Below are 5,000 nucleotides of genomic sequence, written 5' to 3' on the forward strand. Positions count from 1 at the left end.
GAGTTTTCAAATTAATTTCGCGTGCTTTTGGCGATTACTTCTCAACCAATATAAATTCTTGTTTAATATTAAGGCTTCTTCTGTCATACTTGTTTGGGAAGAAATCGTAGGAGATTGCCAAGTTTCTGTTCGGAAACCGTCGCAGCCGAAATTGCCTGCCTGAAGAATAATATAGACAATTGACCATTTTCACATTCCTCATAATACACTTTGTTTGCCCCCCAAATTTTGCATAAACCATTGTCTTCAAATGCTCTTGGGACACTGCATATTCCCAAGAGTGTTTGAATTCAATGGTTTATGCAAAATTTGGGGGGCAAACAAAGTGTATTATGGGGAATGTGAAAATGGTCAATATCCACACCCCGGCAGAAAACTGAGGTGGATCGACGACAAATGATAATTCGCAGGGAGCCTAGTCAGTGATTGAGACCGTTCAAACGTATTAAGTTCTACCTTTGTCCAATTAACTCCAAAGCACTTTTGCTTTAGTTTTCAGCTTTTTGGGTCAACTTTCTACAAGAGCCCATCATAGGATTTGCAAACGTAGTCATTTTTGAATGAAAAAGCAATAAGTGATTTGAAGGAAACATGACTAAAAGCATAATCTAAGTGTACATCCTGTTATTTGATTGGTTCCGTGTGCTGATGAGTGGCACATAAGTACGTTATTATATGTTACATATATCATACAAGTGCCTTTAGCTCGGCTGTAATATTATAAACATCAGTTTTGAATTTTTCTTTAGCAACAATGGGATGTGCTTCATCATTTCCGCGAGTGCTCAAGTTTCAAATTGACGAGCAACGTGTCTCTGAGCTTTCATTGACGCTTCATCAGAAAGAACTCATTCGTAACTCGTGGAAATTGATTCAGACAAAACGAAGTGAAGTTGGAGTCAAGGTCTTTATAACGTAAGTCAATTCTATACGTACCCCTTAATACTATCTTGTGCCGGAGGACTAGCCGTTTATATCAGTTGAAAACATCATACGGTTTTCCAATCTGGAACTGAATTGTTTGCCCAAACAAGTCATTAGGGATATAGCGATATAGAGATATAGCAGACAACACTGAGCTATTGATGGATGCTGTCTCGTCGATGCCTTTTTATTTTTTTTCCTTAACCCAGTCGTGTAAAACTAAAATCGACGGAAAAAATCAAGATGATGCGTGTTAGGTAAAGTGTATTTTTCTTTCAAGCGAAGAAAACCTTACGCTGTCCGACAGCGTTTGATGAAGTCTAATAAAACCAACTTCGCTCACTTCTGTGTAATATATTCTACTACAGTCTTTTCAGTAAAATATGATTAAAATGATTGATTTTGAAGTTTGGCACATACACGACCCTTAGAAATCACGTTTCATTGTAAAAAAGGACGTTTTAATTGTATTTTCTTGCATTTGTAATGACAATGAAATCAATGCTAAAAAAAATCACAATATAAAACGTTGCAGCTTTCGGTAGACAGCTTTAAACCTGTTTGAGATCGCGACTCTTAATAAAAAACACCAAGTAAACGATTAGGTGAGATTTTCGGTGATTCTGCTCTAAAATAAATGTGTTAACACGAAATTGATTCGTGAATTTGCCCTTCCTAATGAATTAATAAGTCGCTCGAGGCGACATTATTGGATCAAAAGATAAAAAGGAAAAAAACGCAAGAATACCCTTTGGACATGATTTAGATCCCGATTCAAGCTTACACAATTTTCAGTGCTTACTGCATTTGATGTGAATCAATTGAGCTTTAGATCGTTCAGGAACAAGTTGGAAAATATTACTATTTTAAATTTCAATGAAATGAAAATAATCCTTTCAATCAGAAGGAAACGTGATTTTAAAATGAAAGCAAAATAAACATATCCTTTATTTTTCACACACGGGACCGTTTGGACTGACGTCAAAGAGGGGAACTGCGGTGTGAGGTCTTTGATATATGGACTTGAATATTGACTAGCTAGTATGAGAGTACGTCAGTTTGAGTGGGCTGCACTTAGCAAGTTTTCGCACTCGTGGTCTTCCTTGAACGCCGAATCTCTGCGTGCAGGAGCTCAGATTAAGCTACTATGATTATGATTACAAACAAACATTAGATAAAATATCTTCTCCACACACATTCTCAAAAGTAACCGTTACATTTTCAAAGTTCTCTTATATACGAAATAAAGAGATCTGGGTACTATATTAATACTGCTAACGTTCGAATTCATTGTATATCCAGGAGCTAAAGCTCTCTATGAATTCGAACGTTATAGCTGCAGTGAGAAGTTGTTACTATATTAGTAACAATCAACCACTGTCAATACTTTCTTGTTATCAGTTAATGTCGTTTTTGATATTAATATAGTACCCATATCTCTTTTTTTCGTACATAAGAAAACTTTGAAAACGTAACGGTTACTTTTGAGAATATATGTAGAGAAGCATACGCCGAAACGTCAAGTTAATACAAAATGGATTTTTTAAAAATGTTTATCTCCGCTGTTTGTATTTCATTCTTAATTAAGGTACGATGGCCGAAAAGCAAGAGTTTATGCAATCTTCTATAGCTATTCAATTACCTTTTTACTTGTGACGGTTGAATAGGTGATGTGAGGCTAAAGTAAAATCTAGTCACAAGTTTTTTTGTATTTTAATACTGTTTGAATGAATCCCACTTGGTGTAAAGGCCTGTGAATGTCTTCTTCCGGTAGACAGATGTTCACCACAGCAAGGACAATGCTAATGAGTTTTTAAGTTTTCTAAATAGTCGACACGATAGCATTAAGTTTACTCTTGAATTCGAAGAAGACAATAAGATTCCATTTTTAGACATCCTTCTCAAACGCTGCCCTGACAACACTTTCTCTACATCTGTCTACCGGAAGAAGACATTCACAGGCCTTAATACTGTTTATTTGTTTTCATAGAGGATATTACATGGCGGCGCGGGGATACGAATTTTATCTTCAGCACGGATACGAATTTTATCTTCGAGTGCTGAAGATAAAATTCGTATCCCCAAGGGGCCATGTAATGTTCTGTTTATTATATAGATATTGATGAAATGTCCAGATTTAAAACAACTTGTTTTACTCATTTTCGAAATGATGAAAAAGTGGTCACCAACCGCTAATGCACCGATCAACTCGAAACTTCAAAATCCCCTTCCCAGGCAAAGCCTGGGCATTTGCACTTTTGAAGATTGGATCATTCAAATTCCCGCCCCCTCGGGCCAAAATGGTGTTCAAATGCCCTACCCTATCGTCAGATTCACGGTTTGTCATACCCTACTAAAGAACAATCGTCGTCGGCTCCAACTGTCTTTAATAAAGACCTTTTGAAGACCTTTTTTGTAAGCCAATCGCTCACAATTGCTACCGTGACATCTCTTCCTTTAAACTCTTCATCTCGTCCAAACACGTGTTTTATAACTTCGGCGCCCGAAAAAAAAATTCGTTTGAAACCTGACACTTCCGGTTCAATTTTCCCCACCCGGGCACAGAAGATAGTCAAATGCCCGGGGTTTACCCGGGGGAAGGGATGTTGAAGTTTCGATTTGATCGGCGCATAAAACACGAAACAAGATATGAAAGTTATCAAAAACAAATCAAAAATGTTGCAATGAAAATGTAAATGTAGTAGAGAAGAATTATATTAAAGCACAAAAGTATCTTACAATGAAGAGGAAGCTCGCGTTTGATTGGCTAATTGTGTTCGTTACCATGACGACACCTATATTCTTAAATGTGAAAGATAAAAATGATATGTTCACTGCACGCGGTGAATATATGATTTTTTAATAAAAGGAAAAATTCTAGAATTTCATCATTACGTATGTTATCAAAAAGGCAGCCAAAAGGCTATACTTTTTAGTTCAGCTAAAAAGGGCCAAGATTCCCTGCAATGACTTAGGGTTATTTTACATCACTTGTGTAAGATCACTTTTAGATTATGCGATCCCTGTGTATTATTACTCACTCCCAAAGTATTTAGTTAATGAGCTAGAGCGAATCCAGAAGAGGGCTTTAAAAATCATGTGCCCTAGCCTCAGTTACGATGAAGCTCTTACTCACACGGAGATAGCGCCGCTTAGCGTCCACCACAGTAAAATTTGTGCCACGCTTTTCAACGAAATCCTAAGTGATTCAGATCATAGGCTACGGGCATTATTGCCGCCTTCACATCAGGCCTGCAAATATTCGCTTCGACGAACACGCAAATTTAACATTCCTAAAATAAACACGAAACGCGCAAGAAATAGTTTTATTATTAAGTCAAGTTTTAATATAAATACGGTATGAATTAATTTTAGATCTTGTAAATAGCTTTTCGAACGTAATAGTTCTTTATTATATAGCATTATTATATACTTAGGTAATTTTTATTATTTACATTTTAACAGTACGCAATTCAGCCCTCGGCTGCCATGTATTGTTTTCAATAAAATCTATCTATCTATCTATCTATCTATCTATCTATCTATCTATCTAGCTATCTATCTATCTATCTATTAATTACATCTACTATACACAGTGACCTTACATTCGTCCGCATAGTCACATTTACTCTCGTAATCTGCTCTTATTCAAAATGACACACGCACACACACACAAACAAGCATCCAGAGCATTTTGTTAATACAATACAAGAATATCAAACTGATAGTTTATTTAGAAAGGTGTTTTTATTGCTTTTAGACCAACACATGATCATTTCAGTCCTGGCTAAATGAGACAAGAAGTTCTCGGGAACGATCTGAACTCGCGCTCTTTTCACGAGAACATTTAATAATTGAACGTCTCTGACCTTCCTCAGATACTTTTTTACATACAACGATCGTTGCCTAGAAATAGATGTTCGCAGCGAAGCCCGCGTATAACTAAAAAATGCGTCCGACGGTTAACTTTCTAGTGTCAGTCAAGAAAACTTCATTATATACACCTTGTTCCAAAATGGCCGCCATTTTAGTATTCTTTTGTTTCCATGCAAATTGGCCCTTTTGGCCTCGTTCAA

At 36.5% G+C, this 5,000-nt stretch overlaps 1 protein-coding gene across 1 annotated transcript in view; it reads left to right on the forward strand.

The window, feature by feature from the left end:
- The first annotated feature begins 797 nt into the window (after nucleotides 1–797).
- The window catches only part of LOC138053041 (neuroglobin-like), a 9,099-nt gene continuing 4,896 nt past the window's right edge, over nucleotides 798–5,000 (forward strand). Inside the window, exon 1 of the mRNA XM_068899722.1 lies at nucleotides 798–915. The gene's annotated coding sequence lies outside the window, so the exon portion shown is untranslated. The remainder of the gene's footprint in view (nucleotides 916–5,000) is intronic.

Source organism: Montipora capricornis, chromosome 6, assembly GCF_036669925.1.
Source record: "Montipora capricornis isolate CH-2021 chromosome 6, ASM3666992v2, whole genome shotgun sequence".
Classification (NCBI taxonomy): Eukaryota; Metazoa; Cnidaria; class Anthozoa; order Scleractinia; family Acroporidae; genus Montipora; species Montipora capricornis.